General features: G+C 39.1%; 1 pseudogene across 1 annotated transcript in view; it reads right to left on the bottom strand.

Annotated features, from left to right (window-relative positions):
- Positions 1-21,910, bottom strand: part of LOC149220348 (adenylosuccinate synthetase, chloroplastic-like) — a 40,576-nt pseudogene extending 18,666 nt beyond the window's left edge. The window contains exons 1-2 of the transcript XR_016249620.1: positions 21,693-21,910; positions 8,815-9,535 (exon numbers count right to left, since the gene is read on the bottom strand). The product of XR_016249620.1 is annotated as an adenylosuccinate synthetase, chloroplastic-like (transcript). The remainder of the gene's footprint in view (positions 1-8,814; positions 9,536-21,692) is intronic.
- Between the last annotated feature and the right edge of the window lie 840 nt (positions 21,911-22,750).

Below are 22,750 nucleotides of genomic sequence, written 5' to 3'. Positions count from 1 at the left end.
AAACTTAAGAATGAGATTCTTAATAACAATATCTACAATCATTTTTGGAAGTATACCTCTAGCTCATAGTGCAGATTGCTATTAGTTTTTGACAAAGAGCATGGAAAGATGCAAATGGTCTTTCTTGAGGCCCAAATTCCACATCCAAAAACATCAGTAGACTAAAAGAGTAATACATTTGAGTTCAACACCAAAGATATCCATCCCATTGATCAAATGGAGATGCATAAGCAAACTGGTGAGATGATTTCTTCTACATTAACTAATACTGCTATGTCATTGTCTAAGTTGTAGGTTTCATTTGCCAATATTTAGTCTCAGTTGAAAATGGAAAAGGTATCCTCCTTAGCAAAGGATAATAGGATCAAATATTTGGAAGATTTGGTGGTCAAGATAGGATATGATCCTAAAGATATAAATTTTGCAGAGGATATCATCAAGAAGAAAAATATGGATATTGCAGCACTGAGAAAGTAGTTGAAGCTGCTAGCCATAGAGGATCCCTTAACCAAAGACATTGAAGAAAATGAGGCACAGAAGGCTGACATGATGAAGCTAATTATAGAGCAGAATATACATATCAGGCAGATGGAGGCAGAAATGGAAAATATGATAAAATAAAAAGAATAGAGTCAGAAGATGGCCATTGTCCCCCTAGACACAATACCCATCACTCAGCTCCCAGCAATAGGGACAACAACTGCCGCCACTTCTTCCACTCAAAATACTAGTGTTGAACAAGTGACAAAAGCACTGGAGAACATGTCAATTCAGTTAGAAGAGATCAAGAAATTGCATGGGCAACTCAAATCTATAGAAGAACAAAAAGCCAGAGGTGAAGCTTCTCGTCTAAATGAAGTGCAAAAATCATAGAGATTGTTGGAGAAATTACAGAAGGTGGAAAATGATACATCAAGTGGCTAGACCTTGGCCCAAGCCAAGGAGACCATTTGGATGGGTATTCTGGACTATATGAATGAGATTTGGCCATGTATCCAAATCATCTTTGAAAATAAAGAATTGATAGAAAAGGCCACAAAAAACATTGTTCAGGTAAGGGTAAAGCTAGGAGATATGCCCATAGAAGCCTCTAATATCATCAAATTCCTAAATTCGAAGACTAAATATGAACTTGAAGAATCAGGAATTAGTGATAGGATTGCCACTATTTTGGAAGTCAAGAAAGTTTTGACTAAAAGGAACCTTATTGATAAATTGGAAGAAAGTTGTGAAACACTAGAGCTAGGAGTAAACATGTTTAGCAACAGAATTGAAACATTAATCTAGAAAGGACTGCCCAACATATATGTGATAAATGATAAATTAATCACTCAGATAAATTGATCACTCAAGAAGATTATGTTCTAAAAATGAAGGAAGTGGCCAGAAGGAGTGTCAAATTCAGTGGCATAAAAGGCAGTATGACAACAAGAGAATTTTTAGAGACTATGGAAAATGATTTCTATATTCAGAATGAAGTGAAGCATGTTTTCAAAGTAAAGCCAATTTTTGCAAAATATACTGTGGTTGATGAAATTTATCGAAGGGTAATTAAATTAACCAAACCAGATAAAAAAAGGTGGGAAGAACTTTGTGATTTACTGGATTAAAGGGTAATTAAGATGCAATAAAAGCAACAACCCGCACAATGGCCAACACAATAGCCAACACATCAGGGCAACATAGTTTTAGGCTAATTTAGCAACCGAAACCACCAAAACATAGCCACCTTTCCATGCGTCTATGTTGCCTATTTTTTCTGCCAAAGATAAATTTTATTGTTTAGAATAAGGCTAATAATACACTGTCGGTTGACACAATGATTTTGTAATGATTTTGTAATTATTTTTGTAAATACTTCACTATTTGAAGTATTAAGGGTTTATTTCTGAATATAATTTCCTCTGCAAAATTGTAATTTTTCAAAGTGCTGGAGCATCAATAATACAAGGACACTTTCATAGGATTCATGTGGTGTACAAAATTGTGATGTGTTTCTTCAGTTTATGTGTTTAAACATTGTTTCTTTTCTCTATTATTTCTAGAAATCTTAGTTACATAAAAGAAATTGTGAAGAATAGGATATGTTAACATAGCACCCTATTTTGGCTGTTAGTAATTTTCATGTTTTTTGCTCAGGACAAATTAAGGAATCCTTCATTGCTCCTTCGTTTTCACTGAGTCTTACTTTTCATCTATTCCATAATTCATTTAAATTCTAAAAGATCCAACTAGTACAACTTATATTTCCATGTGAAACTCCTCTAAAATTTGATGCAGATCTAGTTAAATCTTTAGACTCCATAGCCCAATGGAATTATGGCAGTTTAATCAACCAAACAATTCAAATCAAAACAATCAATACAGTCATAACTAGCCTAAAATTTACACTAAAACATAGCTAAATTTTACAGAGAGACCCCTCTCTAAAGCTGGTGGGGCTATATCCCAGCTTAAAAATTGGTTTTGATGTTCTCCTATGTGTTTACTCCCTCAAACTCAAAAATATAAAACTACAACAAGACAAACGAACTAGCATTTTTGTATCCAATACAGTGCACACATTCATTGCAGAGAGAAAACATTAACCATGCCACATTATTTATAATCCAACAATTCACAAGCATATACAAGCCAAAACAACACATGAATCAAAGGGACCAACCAATGCAGAGAATTTCATAGGATTCAAGAAAACTCAACACATAGAGATGAAATTCCACAATGAAACAAGAAAGAAATCTATGGATTAGAACAGAGTTTTGATGGAATTCTGTGAGAAATTGATACAATGCAAGGTTATGTTTCTAATCGACCATCGAATTGCAGGTTCTAATTGATCAAGTGGAACGACATAGCTTATTGATTTTCAAATTGTATATCTTTCTCAAAAATATGACCTTTAGCTCAAGTATTATGGCAAGATAATGCCATGGAGACATTATGGTAAGATCATGCATATAAATTATGCTAGGGATTGTAATAATGGTGTTTCATTGACAAATAGGTAAGGTAGGAACAAACATATTGTTAGCGTATCAAAAGAATCTAAGTTTTTTCGACATCTCATATGACAGATGCTAATGATGTAGGTTGGTAGAAAACATTTGAATTTGCAGATCTAGGATGCTAATTTTTGTTATTTTGAGATTATGGGTCTATTTGCAGGACTCACATGCATAGAAGGGCCAGAAAAACCAATGGCTCAAATTTGAGAAAGGAAAGAGTACACCTGGTTTGATACCATGTTAAACAACACAAAATAATAGACAAGATATGAAAGATAAATTTTGAAGGAATTTACTATTCACGATGATATGCATTTATACTATGTGTTTGATCCTTGTTTTTCATATACCAATTAGTCTCTTGGACTCTAATGACACTTCATATTGCACACCCAAAACGCTTAGCGGATTAGGTGCCCAATATGGTGGATGATAAGGATTTAACCTCCTTGGAATATTTTAGTAGTTGTTGTCTTTAAAATTGTCTCAACAACACAAAACACTCTAAAATACATTAAATGAGGATAAAAAATATCCTCTTGGATCAAGTTGAAGGAATGGCCTTCCTTAACCTCATGAGGTATTCCCTGTGAACTTATATATGCATATATTCTATCATAAGTTATAGATATGGTTCTAGATTATGAATAAGTGTCGAAAACAATAAGTGGTTAAGCTTTATATTGAAAGAAAATTATATAAAACATGTGATTAATGAATCGGATGTAAAATTCAAGGATGCAATGATAAACAATGTGCACATAAACTGATCAATGAAATGTGTTACACTATGGAGAAAGAAAATAAGCACAAGACAAATAAAACAACAAAACACATATTATTGATGTATAATTACATTTCTCATGAAAAAGAGTGAAAAAAACATCCAACATCGTGTATTGGTATGCTCAACCTACAATAAATCAATTTAAATATCGTGACTAGAATACTTCAGATAATGAATATTTAAAAGAAAACAAATCAAGTAATATTTCAACATTTTATCAATTGATCGTGTCAATCACATAAATCATTAATATAAAATATAATATTATGAAATAAAATTAACAAAACATGAATAAGACAAAAACACTATATATCAAATTGCATATGATAAATTCAAAAACTCATCATGATCTAGTTAACACAACATGTGCATTGAAACCGTTCAAACATAAGTTTCATCTCTCCAAAAATTCTTACCCCCTAAAAATGAATTTGAGGTCCTTTTAAAAAAGAAAATTCAGTAACTCTCTAACTAACAATCTTTTAACTATAAAACTACATTGCATAATTGAGAAATAAAAACTTATTGTGAAAAGAATTTTTGTTTTTACAATATTGTTTGAAAATGTTTGTCTTTCCCTTTTACATGATATAAACAATTGGGACTGGGGAATTTGGAAATTCTTATTCTTTAGATTCATAAAATCTATGGAATTTCCCCTTCATCATCTAATTCTTCACTTTCTTCAATCATGGATTACAAAGGTGGAAATTCCTTAATACCTTATTCCATGGAAGCAAGCATAGTCTTTTGAGTGAGGTTAATTTTTAACTTTAGAAATTTGTCCCATTTAGCTGAAGATACCCATTGTCATTTCTTAAATATCAAATAGGTCATACTAAGTTGAGATAATATCTCATAAGGGGAAGAGGAAAATTGTTGAATCATCTTCTCCAAAAGGGCCAATACATTAAAATACCTGAAGAGAGAATTTACTAAAAACTATCCCAAATTTTTTTTTGTCATCAATAGTGGGAAGACATCCATGGAATTTTTGAGATTTTTTAAGAGCATCTTGAAATTTTTCTTCTACTACCAACCTAGTAGAATTTTCCTAGAAGGGTGGGATTTCAAACATTTGTATATAACCCCACTCTTCCTTAAATTCAACAATTATATTCTTGGCTCTGGTGACCTCATTATTCATTTCTTCTATAGCTTTATACTTCTATTTGACTAATAAGACTGATCATATACACTCATATCTGATAGGTAGCTAAAGGAGCTTAATATTTTCTCATCTAGTGTATTTAGACAGTTTATTATCTGATCCAAATCCTTTAATATTTCCTCCACTAAAGGATTTATGTTCCTTATTTCAATATTTTTATTTTCCATGACCATTATCTGAAAATAAAGGAGGAGATTCAGATAAGGTCTTATCATGAGGATTTTTTCATTGATCATCTCCCACAAATAGTCTTTATCTTCAATAAAAGTGTCCCTTCCCAATGTGGTGTTATATATATATATATATATATATATAGATATCATTGTAGAGGTCGTATTTCTCTACCCATTGCTTCTAACACTAATAGCCTCAAGGATTTAAAGCTCATTTGGTCGAGTTCCAGTTGCTAAAGCACCTCATTAATGGGAGGTCATAGAATCAATTCTCCTCGACACCCTTGGGGTTACGCTCTGCTAATAAATCGGTGGGATGTGATCCTTTAAAGTGGATATGCCCATATATTTCCTCAGAAAAAAACACTGATTACACACCTTCAATAGCTTAATCTTGGCACTTTATCTCATTGTTCCACTTTTCTCAAGTTGATCCCTTCCCAATGTGGTGTTATATATATATATATATATATATATATATATATATATATATATATATATATATATATATATAGATATATATATATCATTGTAGAGGTCGTATTTCTCTATCCATTGCTTCTAACACTAATAGCCTCAAGGATTTAAAGCTCATTTGGTCGAGTTCTAGTTGCTAAAGCACCTCATTAATGGGAGGTCATAGAATCAATTCTCCTCGACACCCTTGGGGTTACGCTCTACTAATAAATCGGTGGTGTTATCACCTAGGTTGTTCCCTATGACTCCCAAGGGAATACGGTCAGGGTAACCACTAACCAATCTTTGGATTGCAGCGTCTAGCCAAGCTGTAATCAGAGAGGGCTCTCTCTTTATAATTTGTCACTGTTCTATTGGTGTTTTTAGGCTAGCTATTATGCTCAGGTTTTGGTTTGTATTTTGGTTGAAGGATTTCTATGAGGGATCAGAGTGTAGTGTTTAGAGGATAATAGACCATTGGGCAATGGAGTCTGGAGTTATAAAGTTTTGAGATGCAGAAGTGCTGGTGTTCGGACCGCAGGGCCTGTTGTGTAATTCAAACAAACAAATTTAACTTAATGAGTGATGCATGGTCAGCCAACAGAAAGCAATTAAGAATTCTCTATTGAACTGGTGATGTGAGGGTGATACTTGTTATACAGGAGCATAGTTGAATTCCTGAAAGCAAAGGTCACTGTGAAAGCAATATTCTGATAGTGCAGCAATTAAGAATTACACTTATCAAGACTGTAGCTGAAGAAAACATTCATTGACAAAATAGATTGAACTCAGGGTACTACATGAGTAAATCCTGAAGGTTATTCTTTTTCTTGTTTGCCAAACACTTAGAATTAGAAACACATATGAACTATGATAGATAGAAAACACACAACAAAGATAGGTACAGAAGACTTATTGTATCGTGAAATACACAGGAATCCAGCACTTTCAACAACCAACAGAACGCATTCAACACTTTAGAAGTCCGAGAAATTCCATCACTTTTTATTACACTCTGAAAGAATTACAGTCTGGTAAATTCTCCAGGAGAAATCAACAACAACCCCTCAAGCTTATGCGAGGGGCAAATATATACTCTCGGTCTTTACAAAAATATCTGAGTTCTTAGTTATCTCAGATTTAATAACCTCACCAACTTCTAAGATATTAAAATCAGAAAGTTATTACAACATTGAATATAAAGTAAATGTGTCTTTATGCTTTGTCAGAAGATATTTTAGCCTTTGGAGGCTCCTAAGTCGGTTGGAGTGATCTGCACAACTGCTGTGATAATGCGTTCTTGGAGCTGCGTTGCTGTAGATTCTCGGCCTGGACACCTGTAGCTTTTATTTTGCCTTTTGGCCGAAACCTCTGTTGAGTTGGCTCAGCTTTTAATCTTGACTGTATGCTGATCTTTTGCAGCTGTCCTGTGCATGGAAATTTACCTTTTATATGAGCAAAAGTTACTGAATGGCACCCTGTTCACAAAATGGTTTGTATAGCATTGGTCCACCATTCTTGAGTAGGTAACTGATGCCTTAGGATTGCACCCATGGTCTCTTCTGCTTCTGTATACTTGAGGAAGTTGGGAGCTGCATCAAAAAGATGATTGATCTCATTCATTATGAAAAATAGACTTTCTACCTTGTTGTAGATAGTCTGTCCTGTAGCTGGCCCTGTTTCCTCTGAACTGCTGGGCCTTTCATTGATCTGGCTGGTGGCAAAGGTGTTGACTCTTTTAGCATATTGCTCATGATTGTATAGTCTCCCTGCGTTGTTCAGTAAACCAGGGAGCCCTCTGCTTTCCAACACCTGAAACTTCTCCAAAAATTTGTTCACCTCGGTCTGCATGTCTTGGGTTCTTCTGTCTAATGTCTGCACTAAACTCTTCAGTGTAAGAACCCTTTTGATCCACTGAATGTGCTCAGTTCTGTTAGAGATGCCTATGGCAGCCAACTGATTGCTTGTTTTGTGGTTGAGCACATTAATCATTTTTGTTGCTACTTCAGGCATGCTGCCTAGAGTAGCCCTTGCTTTGTGAATCTCTGCTCGTGCTCTTGGAATGAGCTCTAACTGCTCATGGATGGTCTCTATATACTGCCATTGGTCAGTAATAGATTGGCCAATATTGGCCCACAACACAGTTTTCAGCTCAGCAGTCACTTTGTCAAGTGTGAGCTCTTTTTCCAGCTCTGTTATCCTTCTCTTTAGGGTTTTGACATCCCTTTCTTTCTCAGCCACATTCCTTTTACTTTTGTCATATTTTTCATTTACATTGGCCAAGGATTCTTTGACTTCATTGAGCTCTTTCATTTGAGCTTCAAGGACTTGAATTTCAGTTTGCAGCTTCTGCATATCCATACTATGAGTCTGCTCTGTTGTTGGTGCAGCTGTTGATGTAGTTGGTGCTGTTGCTTCTGTTTGTTGAGAAGGAGGAGCAGTAGTAGTGGCATCTTCTTCCAGATTGATAGTTTCAGGAGGAGGTTGGGAAGTCTGCCCTTCTTCTCTTTGTGTCAAGGTGGCCTGTAATGCTGCCTTTGCAGCTTCTACTTCTCCCAGCTTCTCCTAAGTTTGGATCAGCTGCTTGTACAGGGTTACCAGCAGAGAGTTTGCCCGTTCATCATGTCTTTGTTGGGCTACATCATCAGTCTGAGGGTGAATTGTGGCTGGGAGTTTGATTTTTCTTCTCAAAGCTGCCAAATCTGCATCCCTCAATTTCAGAATCTCTTGTATGCCTTTGATGTCTTTGGGATCATGCCCAATCTCTATAATGATGTCCTCTAAGGACCTTATTCTGTTGTCTTTTGCTTGGGATGATGCCTTCTCCAGTTCTAGCTGGGCCGCTGTATTATTCAGGCTATTGTGTAGCCTGTAGTTGTCCAAAGTTTGGTCTGCTAATGAAGCATAGACCATTTCACCCGTTTGTTTGTGCAGTTCAATCTTGTCCATCGGGTGGATGTCTTTAGCCAGGACTTCCAGGTTAGTCCTGAGATAATCTGAAGCAGATTGTGGCTGTAGTGCTGTTGGCATAAAATGACTTACAATCATTTTTCCTTCTTGTAGATCAAAGGCAGACATGAGCCTTTGTTGATTTGTGGGAGCCATGTTCAGCAGATGATTGTACAGTTGTATTCTGATAGGCTCGTTTCTCCTCTTGATTTCGATGAACTGTTGCTTAATGCCAAGTCCACCTTCCCTTTGCTGCCTTGAGGAGCTGACCTCTCCTCCCAATGTTCTATCTTGTTCCTGTTGTAAGGAACTTGCTGATGTTTCCCTGCTAGGTGGAACCATGCCAAAGGACTGTCCCATTGGCATTTCTTCTTTAGAGAAGGGGTTTATTCTTTGCCTTTTCTCCCCATGAGTTGTTGATGCTGTGGGGGGAGTCTCCCTGTCTCTTTTCCTAAAGATGAATGTATCCTCCCTCTGAGGGGTCTGGAGGATTGATGCCTCAGCTGTAATATCTTGCCTTGGAGGCACTATTTGCTCAGTGGTTTTAGGATTTTCCACTGTCTTTTCTTGCTGGGCAGGTTGCTCCTGCCTTTGTTGCTCTTGATGCTGCTGCTCTTGCTGCCCTGGCTGTTCTTGCTGCACTGGCTGTTCTTGCTGCAGCCCTTCTGCTTGCTTTTCCATCTCTTCTTGCTGCTCTTGCAGCAATGTTTCTATCTGTTCTTCTGTTAAAGGAGGTGGCTGTTCCACCTGCTTTTCTTTGCCCTTGCTGTGTGTAATATTCTCGGCAGCCTGCTGTGTTGTTGATGAGGAAGTTGCTGTCCCAAGTTGCCTTCTGTATGTGAGGGGAACCTGTACACAATTTTCCAGATCAGCATTCTTTTGAATATTTCTGGCTTCTTTTTCTAACAGTTCTTCTTCACTAAATTCCTCTTCTAGGGTGCCCTCTGCCCATCTCAGTGTGTTAGCATACTGCTCAATCTCTGGCTGTCTCCTATGTGCATAGGTTCCTAGTTTATATTTGATTCTTCTTAGTGAAATGAAGTGATTGGGGTCATAGGGTACCCAAGAAAAACTGGTTTGTAGTCCAAGGCCCTCTAGGATTCTGTCTGCCTCTTTCCATCCCTCCTCTCTCTTGTTAAAAAGGAAAGGTCCCAGCTGGTTCCTTATTTTCAGCTGTACTTTCTTATTCTTGCTTTCAAAGTGATGGCAGTCAGCATTTCCGAATTGCCTGAAATACTCCAAGGCAAACAATCTCATTGGGACATACCTGGGCAATCTATATGGCTTCAACTCACAGCCATATACCCTGATCACTGTGTGGTGTTGGTAGAAGTACCAATCACCAATGCTGTATTTCTTAGACAAATGGAGAACTCTCCTCATATCATCAGTCAATCTTGGAGGAGGGACACCATATAATAGTGTCAAAGCTGGGTGAATGAATAAATCTACAAACTCATTATATGTATATGGTGACACTGAGCTGCAGTGGAAAACTGATGTCCAGAAGACAACTGATCTTGGACTCCCCTGGGCATTTACTTTCTTCAAGAGGAGTGGGAAGCTATCTGATTGGTAGAACAGAAACAAATGGTAGATGTATGAGGCATACCTAAATAATCTTTCCCTTGGCAGATTTATTAGCTGCTCATGGATCCTGTCTGCAATATATGTGGCATAGTCATAGTGAATGGCAGGAGCCCTTCCAGGTGAAAATATGGACAACATTGCCATTATACTGTCATCCACATCCTCCACTCCCCTGAACCCCAGGACATAACTGATCAAATCCACCATCATTTTTCCCAAATCATTTAAGTATGCATATCCAATGGGAGGAGTTCTGATGGTTTCAGAGGTTGGTGTGACAAACAGCTGATTGATTTTGATGATCTGATCATATGCCAGCTTAGTTCCCTTCCTTATTAGGTGCTCCATGGAGAGAGGAGCCAATGACTTTGTTGTGTGGAAGTGTAGCATCTCATTGATGCTCTCAGGGGTAATTTGAAATAGGATTGAGCCAGTGGGGCTCAAAACAGCTCTTTGACAGGGGTCATAGCACTCCTGACATCTGTAAATGAATTCGGGCAAAGGGATAGCCTGAGGAAGGTTATATATGGGCAGATTGGAGTCCCAAATTCCCAGGATGTCAGCTCCACTGAGGTGTTGGGCTTTTAGTTCATTGAGCATATGAATGTTATATTTAGAACCCATTCTGAACCACTCCATCATCTGGTAATCCACATCTCCTAGTGCTTTCCACTCCAATTCTCTTTGAGGGGCATTCAGAGGTTTGATATTGAGTGCAATTGGTGTCTCCATGATGTTTTTCTGCTAAGCTGTGTTTGAGCTTGTTCGAAGTGGGCAAACCAGTTCAGGGGTGATTTATCACAATGCAAGTGAGTTACAGGTATTAGAGGGGGAATTAATCCAAGAGCAAGTGAAATTTTGTTTGAATTGGGGCTGTAATAGTGTCAGGCCTCACTCTATCGCTTGTAGCAAGTTTTTAAAGGATATAACCTACTGTCTCACGATTGCGCGAGCAGTTTCAATTGTTTTGACAAATACTTGGGAATTTTAAGGCTCAGCTAGTGTTTTCGGAAGTGGTGGTTGAAAATAATGGCTCTGTAAGGGAATTCCCTGGTGAATTTGTAAGTTTAACGTTCCTTAGGCCTACTGAGAGAATTTATAGACAAATGCAGGCGTACGGAGGATGAATAATGAAGAATACCTAGTAGAACAGCGAACAGAGGTTGTATGAGCAGGCTGGATTGGTGCTCTTGAGGTCGCCTGGTTGATTTTAGCAGGTTGGCGAGGAATCGGACGTGAACAACATGCAGCAGAGAGAGTAAAAATAGAGCGAAAAGAACGTAAAAGCGCATTTTTTGGCCATAATATAGACTTTTTTCCAAATTTGGCGCCTTTTTGTGATGACGTCAGCATGACATCATGGGTGGGGTCAAGGTCGGATGACGTCAGCTGACGTCATCGGGTGACGTGGCGGGCTGTCATTGGTCCATTGGGGACGATGAAGTGGCAGCCACGTTGGTGGAGGGGCGGACAAAGGACAGAGGCAACGGCAGGGCGGAGGTGACGTGGAGTTGACGTGGGCCAGCCACCGGACGGTTAGAGCCGTAGCGGTTACGGTTAACTGCATAACCGCCACGGTCTCTTGGGGCGGCTTAGATACGGCACGGTTAGTGTCAGAGTCTGACCCGAGAGAGTGAGGAGGGGACGCGTGGCACAGGCCTGACGTACCCCTTCGTCATCTTCTCGGGTGGTAACGGGGGGACGTCGGGTCCAACCCGATATCGCTGTGGATCGTTGGATCTGAAGGGCCCGATCCAACGGCGGACGGGTGAGTGACATGACCGGACGATATGTACGGGCGGGTGAATATAATAATATATTTTTTGAAAAACATGCCAGGCGGAAGAGATCACGGTCTAGGCAAATACCCGCGCCCAACCTTGGTTTAGGCGGAAAAAGTGGGTTTTTGGTCATTTTTCACATTTTCAAAGGGATTTATGGGTAAAATGGGTTTTTACATGGTTTTTTCTGCAAATGAGGGGTTTAATGAGCGGGTTGATCTGTAGCAAGGGAGAGAGAGATGACATAGGTTCATCAAAGTGACCAGATGTCATTTTGATCCCTTTTCAGAGAACATATGGCTATAATGCCAAGGGGAGGGGTATTTATAAAATTTGGGGGTTTATACACCATGGTGTTAATACTATTAGGGGAAGGGTAAGATAGGGGAGTTATATAGTAGAATTTAAAGGTTAATATGGATGAAGGGGGAAAATGAGGGTGAAACCACTAAGTTTGTCTGAAACTCACTTAGTTTAGAGAGTAGATCAAAATGAAAAGATTTCTACATAGGAAATGTGTCTTATAAAGGATAAAGAACCTCCATAAAACCATAAGTCTTCCTATGAACTTCAACTCATGAGGGGATGTTAGTAATAAATGGGAACAGGGAAAGAAGGGAAGTTAGACATGCTTCTATGTTTTGTTTCTCTCATTTTGACCTCCAAAGTCAATCTTTGAATTGAATATCACTTCTGCAACCTCATCTACCTACCCAGCTACTTTGCCTAGCATTTTTTGTTTCTTCTTGTAGGGTGCACTTGGACTTGCAGACCCTTTGTGTGCCTTTTCTTTTCTAGCTTTTTCCTTTGATTTTGCTATCAAATTCTACCCTTATTTCTTCCAAGATCCCAGATTAAACTGTTGGTAACCTTTTCTTCTCTACCTAAACTACTTGTCTGCCAAGATTAGACAGTTTGGACAAACTTCTTTCTCTATTCTACAACAGAAAATTTAAACATGGCATGATCCAGATTAGGCTGTTGGACCATCCATCAAAATTGAATCTTTAGCACAATATGTACAGACCTTGCCTCCTTATGAAAATATGAGATCTTTGCATCATCAAAGCAGAGCATATTTGGACTTTTTATAACCAATCATGAAATATGAAACCTATTGACATAGGTAGCAAACAGTGGCTCCACATGGGGATGGTTTTTCATCTGAAAGACCAAGAACAGCAGGTCAGATTGCCTTAGCCATTGACTGTTTTCAATCAGTGTTTGAAGTTTGCTGCTCTGAAATGCCAAAATTGTGTTCCTCTTTTTGGTAGACCTCTGGTTTTATTTTCCCTCTGCTGGCAGCTACAGGAAAACTGTGGGAAATTGCAATTTTACATGTTTAAAAATAATATATACATTTAAATATGTACAAGGTGAAACTCAGGCTGCACTTATGGGTGATACTCAAAATAGTGCTTCAGCATCCTGCCATTCACAGGACCTTCATCCAAATCAGTTTCATTGAGGCTTTTGAGGAAATAAGTGTTGTTTCCTTGTATTGCTTGGACAACAAATGGTCCTCTCCAAAGGGAATCAAATTTTCCATGTTTTCCCTTATCTTCTCTTCTTGAATCCCACTTGAGGACTTTGTCACCAACATTGAAATCTTCTGCTTTGGTTCTTCTGTCAAAAGCCTTCTTTAGCTTTTCTTGTAAGACTTGTACTCTGCCAAAGACTTGGTCTCTAGTTTGCTGCAAACATATGATTTGATTTATTCTTCTCTGCATATCATTTGGTTCAGCTTGGCTCTCTTGAAGACGCTTTATGACAGGTATCCCTAGTGATGATGGAAACTTGGCCTCTAGTCCATAGACCAACTCATATGGGCTGGTCCCAATTGATCTCTTAGTTGTTAGTCTATCTGCCCATAGAGCATTGACTAGCTTCTTATGCCAATTCTTTTTGTTCTCTTCTAGTACTTTCTTTATGATGTTTATCAGACTTTTATTTGATGACTCAGCAAGGCCATTACCTTGGGGATAGTATGTAGTAGAATGGCCCAAAGTAATGTGAAATTTGTGGCAGAAGTTCACCATTTTCTTGGATTTGAAAGCAGCAGCATTGTCTGTTATTATTTTGTCAGGGCATCCAAATCTAGCTAAAATATTGTTCTCCAAGAACTGAATGATAGTGGAATCATTTGCTTGCCTGCATGGAATAGCTTCAATCCACTTAGTGAAGTAGTCTGTGGCAGTTAGAATCCATCTATGCTGGCCTGAAGATGAGGGATGAATTTCCCCAATGAAATCCAAGCCCCATTGTTGAAAAGGTCTCTCTGTTGCAATGGGCCTCAAGGGAAGTGGCAGCAGCTGTCTCTTTCCCTCAAACACTTGACATTTATGACATGAGGTAGTGAATTTCTTGACATCAGAAAACATGGTGGGCCAGTAGTAACCAGCCCTTAGTATTTTATCCACAGTGGACTTCCAATACAAGTGTCCACCACAGTCTCCTGCATGAAATTCCTTTATGATATTGTCAGTTTCATTCTCAATTAGACAATTTAGCAATATGCCTTCATGGTTTTTCCATAATAGATCTCCATTTATAACACAAAATCTAGAAGCTTTCATTTTTAAGAACCTACATTTAGTTCTGGACAATCCTGGGGGAGCACACAGGTTTTGCAATACATAACAGATATCAGAGTACCAAGGGGATTGTTCAAAGGCTACATTGATCTTTGGAGTCGCCAGCTCCGGTTCACTGTCCAGCTGGTTGATGTCTAGGGCTTGGAAATTTGCTTCTGTCATTAGTTTGGCCAGACCTTGCCCTTTTATCAATTTTGTAGGTTTTATATCAATATCAAATTCCAAAATGTTGGCAATCCATTTTCCTCTTCTGCCCTCTAGATTCTCTTGGGTGAGAATGTCTTTGACAATAGGACTTGGTACATAAGCTATAACATGTGAATAAAGGATGTAAATCCTAAAGTCCTTAATGGCTTTGACCAAAGCATAAGCCTGCTTTTCCATAATTTGATACTTTAAAGGTGCATCTCTGAGAGCTCTGCTAAAGAAGGCTATTGGTTTTTCATTTCCTTGGTCATCTTTTTGTAGCAAGACAGCAGCAATAGTATGCTGGGAAGCAAAACAGAAAATGATAAATTCTCTGTCAAACTGAGGATTAGTCAACACTGGGGTCTGGGTAAGGGCCAGTTTTATACCTTCAAAGGCCTGATTGGCTTCAACAGTCCACTTGACCTTTGAATCTTTCTTTAGCATGTTGTTTAATAGTCTGCTTAGTTCTGCTAAGTTCGGGATGAATCTCCTTAAGAAATTGATTTTTCCCAAGAATCCTTGCAATTCTTTGACATTTCTTGGGTGGGGCATTTGTAGGATAGCTTGTATCCTATCTAGATCTATTCTAATGCCATCTTTAGAAATGATGTGGCCCAATAATTTGCCTTCCTCTAAACCAAATAGGGATTTTTTGGGATTCAAGGAGATTCCATATTTTCTGCATTTTAGAAAGATCTGTCTCAAATGTTTTATATGTTCTTGGTCTGATTTTGAGAAAGGTGTAAGGTCATCTAAGTAGATGACTAAAAAGTCATGAATCTCTTTGGAAAAAGCAATATCCATGGCTCTTTGGAATGTTGCCCCTGCATTTTTCAATCCAAAAGGCATTTTCACATATTTGAAAGTTCCCCATGGGGTAGTGAATGCTGTTTTGTCCTGATCATCAGGGTGTACCAGGATCTGATTGAAGCCTGAAAATCCATCCAGTAATGAGATCCTTGAGGTCCCTACCACTCTCTGGAGAATGTGATCCATCTTGGGTAAGGGGTAATTGTCTTTGAGGGACACTTGGTTCAGATTTCTGAGGTCCACACACAGCCTTATTTCACCGGTTTTCTTTCTTGTAGGGACTAAGTTGGAGATCCACTCAGAGAATCTAATTGGTGCTATGATGCCAGCCTTGAACATTTTTTGTACCTCTTGTTCCATTGCTAGGAGAAGCATTGGGTTGATTCTCCTCAGTTTTTGCTTAAAGGGTTTTTGATCAGGCTTAAGAGGGATTGTATGCTGGATAACAGAGGTGTCATAGGACTTTAGGTCCTCATAACTCCATGCAAAAACATCTTGGAATTCTTTGAAGAGGTCAATGTATTTAGGCTTTTGGTCAGGAGGTAAGGAAGCAGACAATTTAATTACTTTGGGCTTGTCAAAGGTACCAATATTGCATTCTTCAATGGCTGCATTTATTGGCTGCATTTTTGGTTTTCTGGGAATATCATTTGAGTCAAAAATGTCCTCTAGGGGAGTCAGGCCTGTGGGTAGAAAATTGTCTTTCAGCTCTATGATTTCAGTCTCAGTATTGGCCACTTCTTCACAATTGATTGCCTGAATTTGCTGAATGTTATCCATGTTGAAAATGGTTGGGTTTAGCAGTTGTTTTGCTGTTCTTGGTGACATTGGGTGAGTACTCTTTTGAAAGAGTATTTGTGATTGACTTGCTGTTTTAGTGTCAATATTTGATCCTGCAAATTCTTGCTGCAAAGTTAAAAAATGGTTTATTTGATTGTCATCCTCAAATACTTGCCAATCATTCACATTGTTTGGAATAGAGGGTCTATGTTTTACCTCAGCTGTAAAACAGTGATGGGGTCCAAAAGGCAGCTTGCAGGTACTTGCAAATGTGGCCAAACTATGAGCATGCAGATTCTGGGTTCTAGGGATTTTGGTGATTTGGAATTCAGAGAAAACATTTAGTATATTAGCAACAGCAGACCTATAAGTCCTTAGTCTTTTGTCATTAGTGACAAAATTTCCCTTTACTTGTTGGATAACTAAATTTGAATCACCCATGATTGACACCCTAGCAGCTTGCAAAAACTTTACTAACTTGAGGCCTAGTAAAAGAGCTTCATACTCTGCCATATTGTTAGTACATCTGAAGTTTAATCTATAGGCTCTGCCCTCTGCATAACTGTTTTCTTTATTGTGTACCCAAACTCCAGCTCCTGCCCCTAACTTGTTGACTAAGCCATCAAATTCAAGGAACCATAGAATGTCCTGTTGGGAAGGAGTTTTAATGATCTGCTCATGGGCCGGCAATGTAAGGAGGAGTTTTGGTACCTCTTCTGGCTTGACTTTTAGGACAGTTTCATCTTTTCCTTTGGTATGTTTGAAGTCTAGATCATCAGCAGTGTCTAGTATTTGATTGACTGTTGTTTTGTGAGTGGTGATTTTTTCATCAAAGTCTTCCTCTTGTATGAGTACCTCAGTTTCCGCGTTGTTCTTTAAGAGGGTTGTGCTGCTATTAAAGAGAATGTATGAGTCTATGTCTGAATGGACAACGTATATGGGAAAGTTTTGAGGCTTTTCTTCACTGCTGACCATATATTTCATGAGTGTTTCTCTGTACAGTCTTTTTGGTTGCCCAAAAACAGAGATGGTGGCATATGACATGTCTAACTGTAGGGAGCCTTGGAGTTTGGCTCCCCATGATCTTGATAACAACATCCCATACTTAGGTGGGATATCAGCAACTACCACATCCATTAGAATCGTTTTGTTGGGGTATTGAACCAGAGACACACATAGGTCTTTTATGAGACCTACACACTTGACTTGGCTGGAGTCAAAGGAAAATAGGTCCTTGTATGGCCTTGTTATATCTAGATTCAATCTTTCCATGACTGCTTTTGACATGAGGTTGTGAGAGGCACCCGAATCAAACATTGCATTGTGCAATATTTTATCATGAATATGCAAGCTGACATAAAAAGGCAGTACTCCTGTGGCTACTGTTTTTCCATCTACTTCAGGTCCAAATAGGAGTTCTGGGGTATCATCCAGCACATTGACATCATCCTTGTTGCTGGTGAGTTGAAGGGACTTTTTGATCTGTAGTTTATAGATATCATGCTTGGCTAGTTCTGAGAGGGGAATTGCTACCTTAAGCTTGTCAATTTCAGTGCTTAGATCAAAAGGTTTTTCAGATTGGGCTTTAAGGTTATGGGCAGCTGTCTTTTCTTTGTTTATTAAGTCTTCTTCTTGATTTTCATCTCGATTTGGTGTCTTATCTGTGTTACTCATCTCTTGGGGGGCAATACCAGAATCAGGGTGAGCAGTTGAAGTAGTCATAGGTTGATTTTTCAAGGACCGAGGTTCAGTGACCTCTTCAATGATCAGTTCTTTTGTAGGTAAATTTGTTTTGTCATTAGGTTCTGTGATTATGACTCCTTTAGGCTGCTGTTTATCCCTTATTTTTTCAGGCTGATTCACATTCACTGTTCTGCTCCTTAGCTTGTATTGTTTATGGACTTCATAGACAGCAGTGTCATAGCCCTGTTTAAAGTCAAAAGAATCACCTGATTTAGTTTGGAACAATTTACTTTCATCGTCCTCATGATCTTCTTGGGTTAAAAATACATGGCTTTCACCATCTAGACCTATCAGATTAATCTCTGGGTCTTCATTGAGCTCAGATGATGTGGAAGCTTCTGCATAGTTCTCTTGAAATGGAGGTCTGATTTCTGGATCAGGATCGGCCCTGCCACTGTTTGGGTTTGGGTTTCTCCTAAAATTTGGATTTCTAGGAGGGTTGTTTTGTGGAGGTTCCCATGATGCTTTTCTTTCAACTGATTCCACTCTATCACCTAATCTCTTCATGCTATTGAGTATGGCATCAAGTTTTTGATCAAAGGCTGTAGGTTCTTCTTTGTATATGCTTCTCTTTTCTAACCTTGTCCTGTTTCTTTTGGAAATCAGGTTTGCTTCCACTGTGACAGTGGCCTTTTGAGCATCTTCAAGGGTTTCAGGTTCTCTTTCCTTCAACTGAAATGCCATGTCAGAATCAAATCCATCTGGGAATTTGTACAAGGCCAAATCAGGGGGGGGTCTCAAGTTTTGTGGTATTGCATTGTACACATTGTTGAATCTAGCACAATACTCCAGGACAGTTTCTTGAGGGCCTCTCTTGATTGTTTCATATTCACCAAGTATGTGCAGGGGATCTTTCTTCTTCTCCCATCTGCTAGTAAAGGCCTGATAAATCTCATCAGGGGTTGTAATAGTGTTTGCAGCAAGTGATCTGAACCAGGTTCTAACATCACCTGTCAAACTTTGGACAAAGATTCTCATCCTTACACTGTCATCATCTATTTCATAGTTTTCAAAGTGGTCTTGCATCCTTTTGGCATGCTGAACAGCTGTCAGAGGGCCATTGGAGTCAAAGTAAGTGATTTTGGTTTGGTAATCCTGAGGTAGAGCTGCAGCATTAGCTGGTATCTGCAAAGGTGCATACCTGTTAGCCATATTTATAGGATTTAGAGGGTTAACAGGGGTAATTGGGATAATAGGAACAGGGTGTGTGACAGGGGTTATCGGTAGGGGTGAACCTAGAGTTTTGGTCAAGGGGATATGTGCAGTGGATGAAGATGGAGGAGTAGGGCTTTGAGATGTGGATGGTGAACTAGGGGAGCTTGGAATGGACCGAAAAAGGACTTTAAGAGGAGTAGAAAGGTTGGGAAAATCTGCAACTGAGGTCAAAATAGCAGGCTGGTCCTGCTCTTGTTGCTTTTTGATGTTTCTTGGGATTGTGTTTGGATTATCAACAATGATGGGTGGATTAGGGTCAGGATTTGCCCTAGTATGCCATGGATTTTTCTTAGGAGCCAGTTTCTAATTGTTTTTTAGGATTTTTGTAAGAAGTTTTATATATGCAAGGACTGGATGAGGATTTTGGAATGGCTATATATATTTCAGAGCTAAGATGGAGATTCCCTAACAAGCTCCTCCCTAAAGCTGTCAGTGTGATACAGAGACAGTTTTAAGGCCTCTTGGCTGGCTTCAGGCTTGATGGTAGCTATGGAAGATAGATAGTAATTGAAAAATCCTATAGAGTCCCCAGTGGAGTCGCCAATTATGTTATCACCCAGGTTGTTCCCTATGACTCCCAAGGGAATACGGCCGGGGTAACCACTAACCAATCTTTGGATTGCAGCTTCTAGCCAAGCTGTAATCAGAGAGGGCTCTCTCTTTATAATTTGTCACTGTTCTATTGGTGTTTTTAGGCTAGCTATTATGCTCAGGTTTTGGTTTGTATTTTGGTTGAAGGATTTCTACGAGGGATCAGAGTGTAGTGTTTAGAGGATAATAGACCATTGGGCAATGGAGTCTGGAGTTATAAAGTTTTGAGATGCAGAAGTGCTGGTGTTCGGACCGCAGGGCCTGTTGTGTAATTCAAACAAACAAATTTAACTTAATGAGTGATGCATGGTCAGCCAACAGAAAGCAATTAAGAATTCTCTATTGCACTGGTGATGTGAGGGTGATACTTGTTATACAGGAGCATAGTTGAATTCCTGAAAGCAAAGGTCACTGTGAAAGCAATATTCTGATAGTGTAGCAATTAAGAATTACACTTATCAAGACTGTAGCTGAAGAAAACATTCATTGACAAAATAGATTGAACTCAGGGTACTACATGAGTAAATCCTGAAGGTTATTCTTTTTCTTGTTTGCCAAACACTTAGAATTAGAAACACATATGAACTATGATAGATAGAAAACGCACAACAAAGATAGGTACAGAAGACTTATTGTATCGTGAAATACACAGGAACCCAGCAGTTTCAAGAACCAACAGAACGCATTCAACACTTTAGAAGTCCGAGAAATTCCATCACTTTTTATTACACTCTGAAAGAATTACAGTCTGGTAAATTCTCCAGGAGAAATCAACAACAACCCCTCAAGCTTATGCGAGGGGCAAATATATACTCTCGGTCTTTACAAAAATATCTGAGTTCTTAGTTATCTTAGATTTAATAACCTCACCAACTTCTAAGATATTAAAATCAGAAAGTTATTACAGCATTGAATATAAAGTAAATGTGTCTTTATGCTTTGTCAGAAGATATTTTAGCCTTTGGAGGCTCCTAAGTCGGTTGGAGTGATCTGCACAACTGCTGTGATAATGCGTTCTTGGAGCTGCGTTGCTGTAGATTCTCAGCCTGGACACCTGTAGCTTTTATTTTGCCTTTTGGCCGAAACCTCTGCTGAGTTGGCTCAGCTTTTAATCTTGACTGTATGCTGATCTTTTGCAGCTGTCCTGTGCATGGAAATTTACCTTTTATATGATCAAAAAGTTTCTGAATGGCACCCTGTTCACAAAATGGTTTGTATAGCATTGGTCCACCATTCTTGAGTAGGTAACTGATGCCTTAGGATTGCACCCATGGTCTCTTCTGCTTCTGTATACTTGAAGAAGTTGGGAGCTGCATCAAAAAGATGATTGATCTCATTCATTATGAAAAATAGACTTTCTACCTTGTTGTAGATAGTCTGTCCTGTAGCTGGCCCTGTTTCCTCTGAACTGCTGGGCCTTTCATTGATCTGGCTGGTGGCAAAGGTGTTGACTCTTTTAGCATATTGCTCATGATTGTATAGTCTCCCTGCGTTGTTCAGTAAACCAGGGAGCCCTCTACTTTCCAACACCTGAAACTTCTCCAAAAATTTGTTCACCTCGGTCTGCATGTCTTGGGTTCTTCTGTCTAATGTCTGCACTAAACTCTTGAGTGTAAGAACCCTTTTGATCCACTGAATGTGCTCAGTTCTATTAGAGATGCCTATGGCAGCCAACTGATTGCTTGTTTTGTGGTTGAGCACATTAATCATTTTTGTTGCTACTTCAGGCATGCTGCCTAGAGTAGCCCTTGCTTTGTGAATCTCTGCTCGTGCTCTTGGAATGAGCTCTAACTGCTCATGGATGGTCTCTATATACTGCCATTGGTCAGTAATAGATTGGCCAATATTGGCCCACAGCACAGTTTTCATCTCAGCAGTCACTTTGTCAAGTGTGAGCTCTTTTTCCAGCTCTGTTATCCTTCTCTTTAGGGTTTTGACATCCCTTTCTTTCTCAGCCACATTCCTTTTACTTTTGTCATATTTGTCATTTACATTGGCCAAGGATTCTTTGACTTCATTGAGCTCTTTCATTTGAGCTTCAAGGACTTGAATTTCAGTTTGCAGCTTCTGCATATCCAGACTATGAGTCTGCTCTGTTGTTGGTGTAGTTGTTGATGTAGTTGGTGCTGTTGCTTCTGTTTGTTGAGAAGGAGGAGCAGTAGTAGTGGCATCTTCTTCCAGATTGATAGTTTCAGGAGGAGGTTGGGAAGTCTGCCCTTCTTCTCTTTGTGTCAAGGTGGCCTGTAATGCTGCCTTTGCAGCTTCTACTTCTCCCAGCTTCTCCTGAGTTTGGATCAGCTGCTTGTACAGGGTTACCAGCAGAGTGTTTGCCCGTTCATCATGTCTTTGTTGGGCTACATCATCAGTCTGAGGGTGAATTGTGGTTGGGAGTTTGATTTTTCTTCTCAAAGCTGCCAAATCTGCATCCCTCAATTTCATAATCTCTTATATGCCTTTGATGTCTTTGGGATCATGCCCAATCTCTATAATGATGTCCTCTAAGGACCTTATTCTGTTGTCTTTTGCTTGGGATGATGCCTTCTCCAGTTCTAGCTGGGCCGCTGTATTATTCAGGCTATTGTGTAGCCTGTAGTTGTCCAAAGTTTGGTCTGCTAATGAAGCATAGACCATTTCACCCGTTTGTTTGTGCAGTTCAATCTTGTCCATCGGGTGGATGTCTTTAGCCAGGACTTCCAGGTTAGTCCTGAGATAATCTGAAGCAGATTGTGGCTGTAGTGCTGTTGGCATAAAATGACTTACAATCATTTTGCCTTCTTGTAGATCAAAGGCAGACATGAGCCTTTGTTGATTTGTGGGAGCCATGTTCAGCAGATGATTGTACAGTTGTATCCTGATAGGCTCGTTTCTCCTCTTGATTTCGATGAACTGTTGCTTAATGCCAAGTCCACCTTC

This window comes from Pinus tabuliformis, chromosome Q (assembly GCF_031772625.1).
Source record: "Pinus tabuliformis cultivar Carrire ecotype Pingquan chromosome Q, CPIR1, whole genome shotgun sequence".
Taxonomy (NCBI): Eukaryota; Viridiplantae; Streptophyta; class Pinopsida; order Pinales; family Pinaceae; genus Pinus; species Pinus tabuliformis.
The sequence above is the reverse complement of the archived record's forward strand: the minus strand, read 5'-3'. Positions and strand labels throughout refer to the sequence as shown.